Here is an 18,308-nt window from a genome sequence, read left to right on the forward strand (position 1 = left end):
CCCCAAGTCAAGTCTCCTTCCATCACCACATACCCCCCTTTATTACCCCTCAACATCTTCGAACTCCCCCACCCCCCATTCCCTCTGGTAATCACCCTCCTGGTGTCTGTTGGTACCATATACATGTTAGAATAGATTTGCCCATTTACCCACACACACAAGATTTTGACTGGGGTTATATGACTCCACAGATCACTTTGGGAGCTTCCCCTCCCTGTCCTCTCACCTGCAGGTTTCCACTAGTGCTGCTTTCTCCCAAAAGTACGTGGTTCCTCCTCTGAACTCCCACGGAAAGCACTCCACATCTTTCCAAGTAACTCAGCAAGATCTACACTGAATGAATTCGAGTCCTTTGGTTATCTGGTTGTCTGTGAGCTCCTAGAGGACAGGGAACCGTGTCTAATCCATTTGAGAGTAGGTGGGGGGAGCGGTAAATATGAAGTAAGAAAGGTACAGACCAGCACAGTCCAGTAGAGGTCTGTGAGGATGGAAATGTGCTGTATTTGCACTGTCGATACTATGGCCAATAGTCAGGTGTGGATGGCTATTGGGTGCTTGACATGTGGTGAGTGTGACTGAGGAACTAGCATTTTGATTTTCCTTCATTGTCAGTAATTAAATTTACATAACCATGTGCGGCTGTGGCCACCATATTGAACAGCCCAGGAATAGACTTTAGAGGGAGGCAACTGACCCCCAGCTCTACCACTCACAAGCTGTCCCCAAGCCCTGTCCACTCTATTCCCCAAAGGTGTCCCAAACCCATTGCCTCCTCCCATCTTACTGACGTTCTTGCCTAAACCACAGCCACAAGCTCACCCAGACTGTTTCCTTCCCAGTCTTCTGGATCTGATCCTGTCCCTTCTCTACTAAAAATTCTTTTGTGCATCCCACTGCCTAGAGCTGCTTCTCAAACCAGAAGTTAATGACATATTCTTGGGGCTCCCTCAGCTCCCTATCTTAGTTTTTAATATATTAATATCAAACCTACAGAAAAGTGGAAATAACAATGTACATAGCTTTCATTTAGAATTGCGACTGATTCACCTCCTGCCCTATCTCTCTGTTTCATTTTTGCTGGGCCATTTTAAAGTAAGTGGTTGATAAGAAAACATTTTATTCCTAAATACTTCAAAGTACATCCTCTAAGAATAAGGATGCTTTTGACATACCCACAATATCATTATGTTTTTGATTATTCTAGTGTTTTGTTTTAATAACATAAACAACTTAATACAAAGATATTCTGGATAATCCAGATGACCTCTTCATAGCACAGTATTGCTGCTCAAATTCAGCACTTGTGTTAGGCAAGACAGGCTAGATTACGCTGCAGTAACAAACAGCCCCCAAACCTCAGTGTCTTATAACAAAGTTCATTGCAGTCTCAGGCTACGTATCCATTATATGTTTGCTGGTACTTTGTTCCACGTCACTTTCCTTTAGATGCCTGGGTGATACCAAAGTAGCCCCTGTTTTGGATATTGCTGGTTGCCATAATAGAAGGAAATAAAGTCCTGAAAGGTTTTACACCATCAAGTAAATGCTCTGGCCCAGCTCACAACTCATTGGTCCATAGGTGCCCCCAAGGCAGAGGCAGAAATTTGGGTGAACAGATTTAGTGAGCACCACCATGCCCCTCTGGATCCAGCCAGTGTGAGTTCACACGGGAGCCCTCCCAGCCGATGAGCCTGGGACAGCTATGGTGTTCCCTCCTTGTCTACCTACCCTTTCCCACCTCCCATGCTCCAGGCAAGGCTGTCGTTTACAATGCTGGGACCCTCTACCACTGTCACCCAGCTGGGCTTGTGATCCCTGCTGGCCAATCAGGACACTCCTCCCCATGTCCACAGGGATGGGTTTAGGACTGGGTATGGGAGTCCAGCAGGGCCAATCAAAGTCCTGTAGCACCTTAGAAGCTGCACCAATTAAGGAAGATGCCTCTTAATGGTTTTGAGAAAAGTTGCTATTTTAAACTAGAAGCTTTCTAGGCAGACTGTGTAGAGTGGTACAATGTCACATTCACAAATCCAGACTTCAGAGTTGGACAGACAGCATCATTTCCCTCCCAGACGTGTTTCTTCCTCTTGCTCTAGGGGTACCCCTCCTGGGGAGTCCCCAACACCATCACCCCCAGCTCTTCCCTGGCTGCCTAACTGCATCCCCCCCAAAATCTCAGATGGACAAAGGGTCCCCACGCCTAGAGGTGTAAGTTGAGTTTGCTGGAAGCAGAGACTGAGGCAGGCGGGTATTCTTGTGCAAGTGATGTCTTGAGGGAGGGCGGCTCTGGGCAGAAATCTGTAAGGAAGTGAGGGAAGCCGGAGAGAGTCGGGAAGAAGCCAAGCAAATATGGGCTTTCGAGAGAGGTCTCACCGCGGCCCCAGCCCACAGGGAGCTCTGGAGGCACTTCTTTACACCGCAGAGTTTGTCCTGCCTCGAGGCCAGGGCTTTAAACCCCACCCAATTAGTCAGCCATTGGCCGAGGGCCACCCGCTGTGTGTGTAACGTCCCAAGCATCTCCTGGCAGGGCAGCTCCCATTAGCTGAGAGGAGCCGCCAAAGACGAATGGAGCCAGGAGCTTTTAGCAGCCAACACCCAGAGCAGCTGGGAAATGGGTGCACTGGCCTGATAAACAGGACCTGGGCGGGGCACGGAGAGCATCCACCACGGAGCCCAAATCACTATGGCTGCAATTCGGTGCAACTTGGAAAGAAATCGTCTAAGCAAAGGCTCAGGATATGATGATGGGAAAGGACCAGTGACAAATACGTCCTTGGATATGTCTCCACAAAGTCTCATCTGAGAATGATTGAATTTACTGTTTACTGTTTGTTATGTTATGCTGGTTTAATTAAGTTGTCCTTTGGCTTTATTTTTTTCTGCTGTCAAAAGAAATCTGTGTTCACTGTAAGTTATCCAGATGCTAAAGTAATTTATAGCTTAGAAAGCACGAGTTCCCCATACTGAGCTCCCCACACCCCCATTCTGACATAGGCACTACTAAGAGTTGGAAGTGAACATCTCAGCTGTTGTATGTAGGAGTCACTGTTTTGAAAAGTCTAGAGAGCAGAAGAGACCGCATTAAATCTGACCCACTAAAAACCCTTCGCAAACACACTTACTGGTAAATTTGAACGCGCTCTTTCTGAGGCAGGGAATGAGACGAGCTACCTGCATGCATCACAGATACTCACCATTGTCCCAAAGGCCTTAGACAATGCAATAAGGCAGTAATGAAGACATAAGTTTTGGACAGAAGGAGGTAAAACTGTCATTATTGAATAGTGACATGAAAGCCCAAATGAATCTAACAATAAATGATTAGAATGAATAAGTTAATTTAGCAAGCTTGCTAAGGTCAGTATAAAGATGTGCTTCTACACACAAGTAACAATTATGAAATGAAATATTAAAAAGTACCATGTACAATAGCATCAAAAATATCTAGAAATTAATATAAAAAGTTGTGTAGATCTCTAGTAAAAAAAAAATCCAACCAACAAGTATAAAATGTTACTAAGAAGGGAAAGATTTTTTGAGACGCTGCTCAGGCTTCTCATAGCAAACCTTTCACCTCGGCCTGTTTGGGCGGGTTTCTGTCTCCTGTCTGTCTCCTCGTCTTTCCCTAAGCATTGGACAAATTGACAGCAGACATTTACTCGTCAGGAACAGTGGCAAACATATGACATGCGCGCTTTTCTTTGTCTTAAGAACAATCTGTCCTATGTTATTATCTCCATTTATAAAAAGAAGCTGAGGATCAGAAAGTTCAAATAACTTGCCCCAAAGTCACCCAAACAGCGAACTCTATCTAACACAAGCCTGTTAAACTCAGGCAACAGCGCTCAAAATCCCCATTCAATGGCTGGAAACTCAATCTTCAGATTTATAATGAGGCAGTCTTTTTCAGTCCACGGTTGTAGGAACTTTTGTAAAATGAATTTCAAAAGTTCCACAAAATGGCAAAGGGTGATCTTCGGGTGGGTAATCTTGGGTGTGAGTTAACCATTTCGGGGAACTGTGGAACAGAACACTTGCGTGGGCAGTGAGAACAACTGACCACTAGATGGCGGTGCAGCCCATCTTTAACCTCCTAGACTGTTTCTACCCGCCGTACCGCAGGAGAGCAAAGAAATGAGAAAAATAAGCACAATGTAGGGCATTAGGGAACCCCCCCCCCCAAACTTAATGTACTAAAATTGAAAGGCCATCCTATATTTTGAGATCATGTTCTTCCTACTCTTTTGGGTGGTAATGAGTGATTGTTCCTATCGTGAGACATCCCCCCTCCTTTTTTTAAACCTTTTTGAACTGTGAATTCTGAAAGTCTGGGATCAGTAAAGGACCAGATTCCCATGGAAAGCAAATCCAAGTCAAATAGTTTAATGTAATTTAAAGATTTCCAGCCTTCAAGCAGTGGCCCTTAAAATAAACAAGCTAAAGTTCCTGTGAAAGTTAAATATAGTCATAATCATTCTACTTAGGGCTTTCTCTCTCTCTCTCTCTCTCTCTCTCTCTTTTTTCTCTCTTCCTCTCTCTCTCTCTCCCCCTCCCTCCCTCCCTCCTTCCTTCCTTCCTTCCTTTTGCTGGTGAAATGAAAAGATGTAATAACAGAATCATGAAGTCCCCATGGCCGGGCGGCTCAGTTGGTTGCAGCATCGTCCCATAGCCAAAAGGTTGCAGGTTCAGCCTGGTCAGGGCGCATATGGGAGGCAACCAATTAATGTTTCTCTCTCACATCAATCTCTCTTTCTCTGTCTCAAATCAATTTTTTTTAAAAAAGAATCAAGAACTCTTTCTCTGTCTCAAATCAATTTTTAAAACAAAGAATCGTGAAGTCAAGGAAGTGCAGGGTGAGTGGGCGTTTCCCAAGGGAAATATTGTTAAATAGCTGGAGTGTCAGGAAGACATAAAAATATGGGGAGTTGGTTCTAGAGAAAGTAAAGCCTGAAGTCTTTCCACACAGTTGAGGGGTGGCGAAGAAAGCTCAGAACCGCTGGGAGGTGTTCTGAGATGGAAGGGAGGGGAACTAGGAACAGGAATCCTGGATGGATATAGTCTTTTGTTTTGCACTTTAAAGATGGCGGGTGTCCAGGTCTCTGGGTGTGGTCAAAATACATCAGGGCCCCAGGGATAGGTGTAGAAGACCATCCAGTTGTGGACACAGCGTGGCAGCCCCTCCTGCCCCCCCTTAAGAACTATTGAAATCTGAAACCATCAGCTCTGCCTCCTGGAAGTCTTCCCTGACTCCAGCTGCCTTGCATATACACTAAACCAGCTGTGTGCTGCTGTTTCTTGGGCATTTACTTGATATTCTACATCAGTGTTTCTTTGGCTAATAATTTCTGCAGGCCTACTGTGTGCCAGTCACAGTTCTAAGTGCAGTATTTCTTGAATTTGCACAATATGAATAATTTCTTCCACGTTACCAGTGAGGGGCCTGAGACTTCAGAGAGATGTGACAAATTTCTCAGGGCAACTTTCCCTCTTGGTCACACAGGTGGATCCTGAATCCTACCAAGGCCAAGTTCCGGGAGCTGGGCTGGGTGTGGGTGCCCTGCCGCTGTGGGTGTGGGGTGTGGATGACAGAGGAACTGGTGTCTGAGCCCTGGATGAGGAAAACCAGGGAAAGTCCCAAGTGTTCACTTAAGGAAAGCGGGTGTTAGGCAAGAGTGAAATGAGAGGCTGAGGCTGGGCATCTGGGTAGAAGCAAGGTGGGCAAAGAAAGTTCGGGAAGCAGTGCTGAAAAGATTCCCAGAGATTCAGGGGTCCAAGGGCAAGAGCATTCTGAGGGGGTGCCACTGCCTGGAATCTGGAATCTATAGCCTCAAATGGCAAAGGGCAGCAAGAAAAGGGACTAGCCCCAGGAATTAGACACAGCTGGGAAGGTGGTGGAGTCTGTCCCCTGCTTGGGACAACTGTCTCCTCATTCTCCCCCATGTCTCCCCCCCCTCCCTCTAGGTACCCTGAGCTCTAAATTAGCCCATTTTTTTTGAAGAGGAAATAGGTGTGCCGAAGAGTTTAATAGGCATGTGATTTGGTCATTCTGTTTCTAGGCTTCCCTTTTAAAAATTAGATTTTAAGTCACAGGTGCTCATAGTTTGTCTTAGTTTTAGTCAAGGCAGATTCAAGACTTACAACCAAATCCAGGCGTCTACACCCCACCCCACCCTCCCTGCTCACCAGTCTTACTTCTCAGAAGCAGCCTCTCTGCTGTTAGTCTTCATCTTCCTGGATGATAACCTTACATTGTTCTGTCTTGATTATCAATCTTTGATTTCATTAACTGACTTCCAGATGAGGAATTAATTCTCTTTTTACAGTCACCCCATGTTCCCTCATCCTCCCTACATATTTTATAACACGATTTTTATTAATGGGTTCATTATGATTATGGAATTATTATTCACCGATGACGCACATACCAGATGATGATTAATTTTTCTTTTCCTGTACTTAATAATGGTCTCATGTTTTTATTTCTTTTCTATGTACCTATTGCTTTTTTTTTTTAAGCAAATACTTCTGTGGATCTTTTTTTATCCACATCTAAGCCCTCCGGCTCCAGCGCAGACAGCTTGTTCTCACGGCCAACGGCACAGCCTGCCCTCAGATTCTCTTCTCCTGCGTGGAGCCCCTATTTCCTGGATCCCCAGGCTTCCTCTTTCATGGGCTATTCCCTTATTTTCTTAAACACATCTGGCATTTAGTTCCCTAAATATATTCAATGTACATTTTAAACAGCTTAATTCAGAAATAATTCACATACCGTGTGAATAATTCAGTTAAAGTGTAAAATTCAATGGTTTTTAGTACATTCACAGTGTTATGAAACCATCACCACAATCATCACCCCCAAAAGAAACCCCATACCCCTTAGCCATTACCCAAATGCCTCTCACTAGCCCCTCAGTCCTAGGCAACCACAAATCTACTTTCTGTCCCTATTAATGTGTCTGCTATAGACATTTCATAAAAATGGAATCATACCATATATGGTCCTTTGTGACTGGCTTCTTTCACTTAGCATAAAGCTTCCAAGATCCATTCGTGTCGTAGCATGTATCTATACTTTATTTATTTATTTAAAATGTTTAATTGTAGTAAAGTATACATAACATAAAATTTACCATCTTAACCATTTTATTTTTAAAGATTTTATTTATTTTTAGAGAGGGGAAAGGAGGAAGAGAGGGAGAGAAACATCAGTGTGTGGTTGCCTCTTGAGCACCCCCTGTTGGGGGCCTGGCCTGCAACCCAGGCATGTGCTCTGGCTGGGAATTGAACTGGCAACCCTTTGGTTTGCAGTCTGGTGCTCAGTCCCCTGAGCCACACCGGCCAGGGCTTCACCATTTTTAAGTGTACAGGTTAGTAGTGTTAATTATATTCACATTGTTTTGCATCCAATCTCCAAAATTCTTTCCATCTTGTGGAGGTGAAACCCTATACCACTAAACACCCAGTTCTCCCTTCCCCCACCCCCTGGCAATCATCATTCTACTTTATGAATTTGACTCCTCTAGGTACTGCATATCATTGGAATCATACAGTATTTGCCTTTTTGTAACTGGCTTATTTCACTTAACATCATGTCCTCAAGTTTCATCTATGTTGTAATGTGTGTCAGAATTTCCGTCCCCTTAAAGTCCGTTTTGTTTACCCATTCATCCACTGCCCGAGTGATGGGCACTCGGGTTAATTCCACCTTTGGCTGTTTCTATATAATGTTGCTATGAACATTTATGTGCAGGTTTTTGTGTAGACATGTTTTCACCCCTCTTGGGTACATACTTACTGGTGGCATTGCTGTTTTACATGGTAACCTTATGTTTCACATTTTGAGGAGCTGGCAAACTGTTTTCCAAAGCAGCTGCATGATTTTACGTATCTGTCAGCAGTATGTGAACATTGGTTTGAATTCTCTACGTCCTCGTCAGCACTTTTTACTATCTGTCCTTTTTATTGTAGCCGCCCTAGTGGGTGTGAAGCAGAACCTCACTGTGGTTTTCATTTTCATTTCCCTGATGACCAATGATGCTGAACATCTTCTCAGGTGCTTTTTGCCCATTTGTATATCTTCTTTGGAGAAATGTCTACTGAGATTCTTTACCCATTTTTAATTGGGCTACTTGTCTTTTTACTGAATTGTAACAGTTTATGGATTCTAAAAACAAGTCCCTATTCAGATACAGATTTGCAAAATTTTATTCTCATTCTGTGGGATGGCAAGATACATTTTTTGAGTTCTTGGGTGTTTAAAGAAATTCTTTATTCCATCCTGACACTTGATCAGTAGTTTGGGATAGGTCAAGAAGTCCAAGGTGAAATTATTATTTTTTTCAAAATTTGAAGGCGTTGCCTGTGACTTCAAGATTTAAATGTTACTGTTGAAAAATTCTATCCATTACAACTCCCAATCTATTGCATATGATTGTTTTTTTCTTTCTAGGACTTCAGTATTCTCTCTTTACTCATGGGTTTGTAAACGTAACAATGCCTTTGTGTGGCTCTTTTCATTCTCTGTGCCAGGAAGTCAGAAAAGACTTCTAAAACAGAGATTTATGGCCACTAGCTCTGAGAAAAATTTAAAAAAATTCTCTGACAATTTCCTCACCTCCACTTTCTCTGTTCATTCTTACTGAGATGTCTATTAGTTGGATGTTGGGCCTCCCGGGGTGAGCCACCAATTTGCCCAATTTTTTTTCCTCCTATTGTCCATCTCTTTTGTTCTACTTCCTGGGGCACACATTTTTAAAAAAATTTTATTTGTTTATTTTAGAGAGGGGAAGGGAGGGAGAAAGAGAGGGAGAGAAACATCAATGTGCAGTTGCCTCTCATGTCCCCCTTGTTGGGGACCTGGCCTGCAACCCAGGCATGTGCCCTGACTGGGAATCAAACCAGTGATCCTTTGGTTCACAGACCGGTGCTCAATCCATTGAGCTACACCAGCCAGGGTGGGGCAAACTGTCTTTAATTTTATTATTTTATTTTAATGATCATACTTCTTTAAAAAAATTTTTTTGATATATTTATTGATTGTTAAGCTGATCATACTTCTTAATATCAAGAGCTCTTTTCCCTTTTTTAAGGCATCTTATAGAATCTCTTTTAATGGACGCGATATTTTCTCGGTCTCCTTGAGGGTAGTAACTGTAGGTTTGGGGGCTTTCGTTTGTTACTGTTGTGTGTTCTTCTCATGCTCCCCGTATTGCTTCTGTTTGCTCAGGGCCCTTTTCGTTTTGCTCTCAGCCTTTCACAGGGAAGATTTTCCTCAAATGTCTGGGGGCCCTTGGCCACCTATTCGCAGTTAAGAACGGGGAAAGTAGAAAACCTGACCGAAGCTACTGTATTTGTGGAAGGCACTTGTGAACCACTGGTTTTCCATGTAACATGACGAAGGGGAAAACATCTTTTTTACTTGAGGACCCCCAAAATGACAGTGTGTGGGTCATTTACCTGAAACAGGTACGTTTCTCGAGAGAAGACCTATCGTCCCCTGATTGGGGATACACTTGCTGGGAGTAGGAGTGAGAAAGAGGCCTGGAAATCTAACCGTTTATTAGGCACTTTCAGGTAATGCCTTTGTTCTTAGTTCTGAGTCTCGTCTCCATCTCCTGCCAGAAGTCCCTACATACGACGCCTCTCACACTCTATTTTTCCAGACTCTAAATTTAGCTCCACAGGTGAGGTGTCTAGGGAACCAATCCATTTACTTTTCATGATACGTGAGTTTATTTTATCCCTTAACGATGGCAAGCTTTTCTATAATGCTTCAAGCATAGGATTGCCAGATTTAGCAAATAAAAATGCAGGATGACCAGTTAAATTTGAATTTTAGATTAGCAATACAATATTTGGGACAATCTTTGTATTAATCAGCTTGGGCTGCCATAACAAGATACCACAGATGTGGTGACTTAAGCAACAGAAATGATTTTCTCACATTCTGGAGGCTAGGAGTCCAAGATCAAGGTTCTGGCTAATTTGGTTTCTCGGGAGAGCTCTCCTCCTGGGGCGCAGACAACTGCCTTCTCACTATCTATTGACACAGCTGTCTCTCTTTTAAAAAAAATTTTTTTTAAGAGGGAGAATGAGGCATAGAAAGAGAAGGAGAGAAACATTGATGTCAGAGAGAAACATTGACTGGCTGCCTCTTGTACACGCCCCCACTGGGGACGGAACCCGAAACCTAGGCCTGTGCCCTGAGCAGGAATCAAACCCAGGATCTTTCACTTTGTCAGACCACACCCCACCAACCGAGTCTCCTGTAGCTCAAAGACCATAAAGTTCTCCAAAGCGAAATTATGTACAAAAGCCACATGCCCATACATGAGTAATAATGCAGCCTCCTCCCCTCCAAAAACTGTATTCACAAAACCAGCTAAGAGCGAGCAGAAAATGGTTCTTCAGGACAACACATTTAAAAATGGTTGACTCAACTCCAGGGAACCTTGTCAGATTAAGTATTGCCACATCCTCTGCCTTTTTTCTAGGATAATCACCTTTACCTTTAAAAACTTTTTTTGAATTTTAATTTTCTAATGAGGTCTAATTACATCCATAAGATGCACAGATCTTGCTGTACAATTCCATTTTTTTTTTTTTTGACAATTGCAGGTACTCGTAACAATTGCCCAAAACAAGATGTACACTGTTTCCACCGCCCCGGAAGGTTCCTTCCTGCCTCCTTCCAGCCCCCACCGCAGCCACTGTTCTGATTGCTATCATCTCAGATGAGGCTGTTCTCACACTGCACATAAATAAGTCCACACGGGTCATACCCTTTTGCATCTGGCTTCTGAACTTCACAGAATGTTTTGTTTTGTTTTTGATCAAGGTGAAATTCACATTCAAAACATCATCATTTTAAAGTGCACCATTCCGTGGCCTTTAGTGTATTCACAATGTTGTGAAATCACCCTCTATCTAGTTCTCATTTTCATTCACCCCCCCCAAAGGAGAACCTGTCCCTCATAAGTAGGGAGTCTCCAGGCCCACCCCACCTTCAGCACCTGGCAACCGGGAATCTGCATTCTGCCTAACCTTTACTTTTTATGGTTCATCAGTTCTCAGCGGGCTGCTAACATTGCACAACTAGAGAGGAATTCTTTAAAAGAGCTTCACGCAAGGAAAGGCAGGAGGAGGACAAAAACAACAGCAGGTGAGGTAAAATTAAGCCGGGCGATCAGGCCGAGGAGGACTACATTCCTAACAGCAACATGATAAAGCCTGCTTTTCATCTGACGCAGGAGCCTCCTGCTCCAACCAGTCTTGAAGGTAGAGCTGGTGCTATCTACGCAAGTGGTATTTATTTTCTTATCAACAAAGCACAACTCTGTCAACTCTGAGAGAAAAAAGCCCCACAGCTGTTCTCTCTACAAAAGGCATTGACATAAAGACCAAAGTAAATGTTGGGAGCCTGGAAACAGCAGCAGGTGTTTTAAATACAAGAACAGCAGCCACTGGGGAGAACTGTGACCACCTGCTAAGCAGCATCTACTCAGAATTCCTTTGAAATGGTCATAATAGGAATGATTTTTGACTTCTAGGCACATTCTATCATTGGTCTTTTTGCTAGATCTTTCTCTGCATTGCAGGGGACTTCCAGGTAATTTCTGATGTTTTCTAATAAGGTTCTTGCTCACCACCATATCCTTAACACCTAGTACCTGGTGTGATGCTTGGCACATGGTAGGTACACAGTAAGACATTTTGGAATGAGTAAATGATTGCATGGATAAAGTGTCTGTGCTACTGATTGTAAAAGTGGAATTATAAAGTCACTGCATTTTAGACTCATAGAAAAACCAGAGAGAAGGAAACAAATGACCTCCCACAAGGGACTGTGCAAGGTGGTTTCTACATGTTACTCCACTTAATCTTCACAATTATCTTACAAGCTATCATGATGCCAACGTCACAGATGAGGGAACTGAAGGTCATAGAGGCACCCCGCTGTCTTCCAGAACACGAAGCTCAAACCTTTCATTTCGTAATTGAAGAAACTCAGGCCCAAAGCAGGCAGGAGTCTTGACCCGGCTGACAGCTAGTCCAGGTAGCAGCCTGCCTAGAATGGCCCCAGGTCTGCTCCTAGCTGAAGGCACAATGTAATGGTCCTAGAAGCAAAATGGCCATTTGTATCTAAGTCATAGAAAGTTCCCAAAGCTAGAATATTTACTAAAAAAATAAATAAATAAAAATTTTAAAAATGGAGCACATAGCCTCCTGCGCAGCTTTTAGGCAAATAAGCCTCTACCGGTTACACTAGGTAGACCCGTGTCTCATGAATCTCGGGGACGGTCATGGATGAGCAGCAGCAGGCCTGGCACTGGAGCACCCGGGGTTTGCCAGTGGGTCCTGGCCAAGGCACTTTTAGCCTTTCTGTGCCTCAGATAAGCAGCTGATTACAGATGTACTGAGTGCTTGCCTGGCACTCGACCAAAAGGGCAGATTTGGCCAATAATAATTACTGAGTGCAGTTAAGTCCCTAGGGGGTACAAAGGTCCTTAGATCCAGTCCCTACTTTTTCTCTGATAGGGTGACCAACCATTCTGGGCCGGTCCTGATTTAAGCACTGGCATTCCCACATCCAGGGAAACCCCCTCAGCCCCAGGGCACTCCAGGACAGTCGGCCGCCTGTGTGAGGTGTCGAAGGTCAGAGGAAACCACAGCTCACAATAACGGCGAACGCTACAGGTAGCGTGTGATGCCATGTCCAAAACAGAGACCCCAGTAAACGCAGGACAATAGTGCCGTGTCGCCCACATGAGAGCCTGCAGCAAAGAAAAAAACATCCACACTGGTCCTTCTTTATTTAAAGAGGCAGCACTTGGCCCTGACTCGAGTGGCTCAGAGGGTTGGCCTCTGGCCTGTAAACTGAAAGGTCGCTGGTTTGATCCCCTGTCAAGGCACGTGCCCAGGTCGTGGGCCAGGTCCCCTCTTGGGGGCGTGCGACAGGCAACTGAGCGATGCACATTGATGTTTATCTCCCTCCTCTCCCTTCTTTCTCTAAAAATAAATAAATAAAATCTTTTTTAAAAATAAAAAGGAGGTGCTTTGTTCATCATGGATTTTTTGCATTAATTTAGATTTTTTCAAACATTGCATCAAAATAGTATGTATGTTGATTACTGAATTTTGGAGCGCTCCCTTGAGTTCTGCTTCTCTTGCCCCACCCTGGTGCTGACCTCAGAGGGCAGCCTAAGTGCTGACCATGAGCCCCCAGTACAGTCTGTGAGACCTGGGACAAATCGCTTGGCTCCTCTGTCTGAATATCTTCAGCCGTGTGTAGAGAACAGCGGACCAGGGTCCTTTCCAGGTCCGAGGTCTGAGCTTTCCTGACCAGGTGTTCAGGAACTGAGAGGGCCAGAAGGTAGATGAGGCCTGGGATGGTCAGGGGAAAGAGAGGAAGGTAGTGTGTCTTCTTGTCTAGTTTCAGAGCAATAGAACCAGGAAGATATTTCATAGACAGGGGTCTGGCACAAATAACACCCCTTTTCTATTACCTAAAAATCTGTTATCACGAAATCACAAGCGCATAATGCTGTAACATAACATCGAACTCAAGCACACCACATGACAGTTTAGGTGAACTGTTCACATGGCTGTCCATCTGGTGTGAGACATTCACGTACCCTCCAAATCACACTCGATGGTGTGATGCATGTGATTTCTGCCAGCCCCTGTATATTTATATGACTTACATACACACGTATACGTAAGTATGTATATATATTCGTGTACATAATTTCAAGGAATTGGCTTATGTGATCGTGGGGCTGGCAGCTGGAAACATGTAAGGTGGACTGGCAGGGGCCAACACTGCCGTTCACAGGTGGACTTTCTTCTTCCGAGAAACCTGCTGGTTCTTAAAGCCTATTCCTGATTGGATGAGGCCTCTACTTAATGATGATCTTTTTACTTGAAGTCAACTGACTGTAGATGTTAACCACGTCGGCAAAATACCTTCGCGGCAACATCTAGATTATTGTTTGATGGAATAAGTAGGTATCATAGCTCAGCCAAGTTGACCCACAAAACTAACCATCACAAAGAGAGAAAGTTGTTCACAGAAGTAGGTAAATTGTCCAAGGTTATCCAACTGACTGGTGTCGGAGTCAGGACTGAAAACGTGACCACGAAGTCCTCATTCTCCCCTGAGTCTTGTTGTGTCTGGGCCTCTGGGGAAGTACCCGAAGTAGCAAAGCGGATTTTTGTCTTTCTTTCTTTTTAATTGATGAGAGAGAAAGAGAGAGAGAGAGGGAGAAACATTGATTTGTTGTTCCACTTGTTTATGCATTCATGGGTTGCTTCCTGTATGTGCCCTGACTGGGGATCGAACTACAACCTTGGCATATTGGGATAATGCTCTACCCAAGTGAGCAAGTCTGATTTCTTGACAGCCCTGTGAGGTGGGTCCTACTATTATTCTGGGATGAATGATAGGAAAATGAAGGCTCTGAAACTTAAAAGCCTTGTCTAAGATCACAGAGATTGTAAGTAATAAAGCTCCCACTTAAACTCAGACAATTGGATTCTACCTTCGGCCTGCCTACTCACCGTGCTGTGCTACTCAAGCCAAACTGAGCCAGATTGGACCTCCGATACCATCAAATTGGTTTGCTCTACTTCCAAATGAGGAGCAGAGAAGTCCAAGTGTTAAAAATGGCTGTACAAGGACCGGAGCTCCAGGCTCCTAGCTCCCAGGCCACAGGCACATTGTCCTGACCACCTCTCAAAGGAAGGCCTTGCTGGAGACCTTGCATGCCCCGCTTGGTCCTCCAGATGCTATTTACTCAGCGAGGTGTGGGCTCCGCCTGGCTCCCAGTCTGTTGTTTGCAAAGTAAATGTCACCCATGCCCCACCAGTCTATAACCCCGGCCAAGGAACGGGAACAGAGACCGACTGAAAGAAGCATTCTTTTGCTGGTTTCAGACACCCTGACTTGAGTTTTCGGTTTCTGTCTAATACCACGCAAATCACTGAAAGAGGAGGTCACCTCAGAAGTGTCAGATCCTAAAAGCTGTGGGCCCGGCCTGAAGCCCTTTCCGTGCCTGTGTGCCCTCCAGGAAGGCACAGGGGCCTGGGTTTCAACCCCAGTTCGCCACTGAGTTGCAGGACATGGGGCTTAACCTTTCAGCATCTCATCCTCCTGCTCTGAGAAGTGGAGTCAGTTGCAAGAATAAAAGAGAGAATGGATGCCAATATCTTCGCCCGGCACACATTCCACACTCATTAGCTACTGTTCCTAATGTTGACTTATTTTACACCTCCTCACACCAGTTTCCTCGAAAATAAAGGAAGCTTTGGAGTAAGGAGGGCAAAAACAAGTCTTAATGTTCTTTGCTACTCTGATTTCCTATTACTTGGCTTCTTCCTGTAAAAGGTTCCAAGAACTCTTGAAGTACAACGTGAACAAGGGAGGGAGATTTTAATCTGTAAAAAGAGGTGGGCAGATTTTGTCTTTCTCGGGAAAGCCACCCCCTTCAGCTCAACTCAAGACTCAGTGAATATCTTTACCTCCCTGATCAATTCCCAACAAGCGGTTCCGGTTCCTGAACCAGGATATGCAAACAAGGGCACTTACTGGAAGGGAGGTGTCCGGGCTGGGCCTCCATATTTCGTCAGGTGCTCTCTCTCCCAGGAGAGCTGGTGGCACCTGTCAAGCCAGCAGCCAAGGCCAGAAGACAAGCCCAACATTTCAAGGTCCACAGGGCCTTTCTCTTTTATTGAGTTTTCAATGTAAGCAGGATACATTTAAGAAATGCCAAGGAGGAAACAATGTTGATTTGTAGCTGCCAAGCCAAGGGAAGTGCAGTGAAAAAACATACAAAATAGAAAAGGTCAGCTACCTCACTGTGCAAAGTGATGGGGCAGGACAGGTGTCGGGAGCACAGCCTCAGATCTCAGGAGCCCTGGATTTCCATCCCAGCTTCTGACCCCAAGAGGTAACCTCTCTCTAGGACTCCAAGGGAGAGTTACAATTCTGCCCAGGCTCAGACACTCGGGAGTCCCATCTGGAGAGAGGAGAGCATGGAAGGGGAGGGGTGGCTACAGAATTTAAAGCCAAACAAGGGAGTGCGGTGTGCTGGGAAATCCCCTCCCTCTTTCATATTCTTGACTCCATTTAAAATAAAATTTATTTGGTTAAAAAAATTATAAGAAGTCTTGAAGGGGGGTGAGGATGAAAGTAGGAAAGAGAGAAGGGATGTTCCAGGAGAGTTACAATAAGTATGTAGAGATCCAGAAGGACCTTCTTATCCACTTATTCTTGGGAATAGTTGCAGGTGTTAAAGATTGAGTATATTTTGTGTTAGTTTCAGGTCTTTTTTAGCACCAAATGAACTGTTATTGTTTTCCTGAGATTCTATCACTCGGGCCAGGTGGCATCTAGCTTCTCTAGTAGGGAGAGGGGGGCAAGGGGAAAAGAAAAGCTAAATCTTGTGCAAACTCCTACTTATCCTTCATGGCCCACATGAAGATCGCCCCCTTTATGAAGCCTTCCCGGATGGCCCTCGGGAGTTAGTAGGCCCTGGCTCCTCCGGTACCACCACTAAGGGCTGGTTACAGTTATATTGCGTCAGAATTATTTACTTATCTCTGTTCTCTCCTAGATTCTACTCCCCTGAGAACAAGATAAAGGTAGCACAGAGTTCAGGATCAATGAATGACCCCAAATCAAGATTTTTCTGGCCATGGTTCTGTTCACGATACTGGAAGTACCAGTTTATTGCATGTGGACACCTAGCCCTTGGACACCAAATTTAAAAAAATCTTTGAATGCAAATGGTTGAGCACAGTTGAAGTTCGGAGATTTGCGGGGAGACCCTCAAATCAGTACAAAGGCAAGTTGTTCTCTTCTCTCCTCTGACCCACCTCCAATGGTGCTGGCACCTGCGGGGACGTGGGACACCTGCTTGATCAAGATTAGGTGAATCCCTTTAGAAAACTTTGTTTTCAATTTCCCCCAAAAATTTTGAAGTAAAACCGAGAATCAGACAATCCACTTCCTATAAACCTGAACAAATAGGACTTCTCAAGACATCACTTGGAAGCACTTACTTCAGTTGAGACATGTTTATTCTCATCCAAAGCTCTTTCCAGGGCAGCTCTCTTGTTGACTCCTTTACCTGTTCCAGAGCGTAAGAGAAGTCAGATGTACATGACCTTTGAGTTGTGAAGTCACCTGGTCACCTGGAAGGTGAATCTAAAGGGACCCCTGCCCCCTGCCCCTCCATATGTATTTCTAGGATGTTGAAGAATCTGCGTTCATTCCCTCAGCCACTGCCCCTGTGTCTGCACAGAGCAGCCCCCTAGGTGGGTATCAGAGACTGTTCCCATGTGCCAAGGGGGCTATCTGTGGGCAGGGAGGGCTCACAAGGTTCACAAACAGGTTGTTCCTGTTGCTATCATCCTCCTTTAGATATTAAGGCAGAACTTCCTAGAGTGAAGTTGAGTAGCTCAGACTGGGATTGCCACCTTTGCTCTGGAGTCTGGAACTAAGTGAAATAAGCTCCTTCCCATGTGCCAGGCTCTCTGCTAGGTTGCTTTCATGCGCATCCCTGCCTCTTCTAGTAAAAACAAACAACAATAACAAAGGAAGCTCTTGAAGAGGTTCATGGTTTATTCCAGGTCATCCAGCAGAGCCTAATGCTAATCCCCAGCAGGCTCAAGTTCAGTGGTCAGTCCACTATCTCTCAGCTCCCCAAAAGGCTACAGATTGCTGCAGATACAGGTAAATATCTTTGGATACCTACTGTGGCTCCTAATTCTACTATAGAATTATAAAAAATTCTATAATTCTGCCCTGGCTTGTGTGGCTCAGTGGATTGAGTGCTGACTTGCAGGGTCACTGGTTCGATTCCCAGTCAGGGCACATGCCTGGGTTGTGGGCCAGGTCCCTGGTTGGGGGCACCTGAGAGGCAACCCCATGTTGATGTTTCTCTCCCTCTCTCTTTCTCCTTCCCTTTCCCTCTCTCTAAAAATAAATAAATAAAATATTTAAAAGAAATTCTATAATTCTGAAAGTATATGCTGGAAAATACAACTCATTTTCAAATGGAAAATGAATGTGTTTTGTACAAAACAACAAGGTCCCATGTTAAAATCGCAGATCCTGACTCCCCCCCCCCCCCGCCCCCCGCCAGACCCACAGCCTCACACACTAGTTGTGTGTAGAGCAGCTTCCACAGGCCACCAGCACCCAGCGATGGCGTAGTCCCAGCTCCGCCCCTGGAATCTCACAGGATGCTCGCGGGTTTGTGTGCTTAGCAAATGTTTGCGGCCCTCTGCTGGGAATGCTATCCCAG

The 18,308-nt window shown here is 44.7% G+C and overlaps 1 protein-coding gene and 1 long non-coding RNA gene across 2 annotated transcripts in view; one reads left to right on the top strand and one right to left on the bottom strand.

The window, feature by feature from the left end:
- ZNRF3 (zinc and ring finger 3) overlaps nt 1-15,701 on the bottom strand; it is a 173,338-nt gene extending 157,637 nt beyond the window's left edge. Inside the window, exon 1 of the mRNA XM_045200657.3 lies at nt 15,587-15,701. The gene's annotated coding sequence lies outside the window, so the exon portion shown is untranslated. The remainder of the gene's footprint in view (nt 1-15,586) is intronic.
- A 173-nt stretch (nt 15,702-15,874) lies between these two features.
- LOC112310733 (uncharacterized) lies at nt 15,875-18,087 on the top strand. Its single transcript, XR_002975396.4, has 3 exons — nt 15,875-15,947; nt 16,614-17,316; nt 17,632-18,087. It is a non-coding gene; the product is annotated as an uncharacterized lncRNA (long non-coding RNA).
- Nucleotides 18,088-18,308: the final 221 nt, after the last annotated feature.

This window comes from Desmodus rotundus, chromosome 7, assembly GCF_022682495.2.
Source record: "Desmodus rotundus isolate HL8 chromosome 7, HLdesRot8A.1, whole genome shotgun sequence".
NCBI classification, from domain to species: Eukaryota; Metazoa; Chordata; class Mammalia; order Chiroptera; family Phyllostomidae; genus Desmodus; species Desmodus rotundus.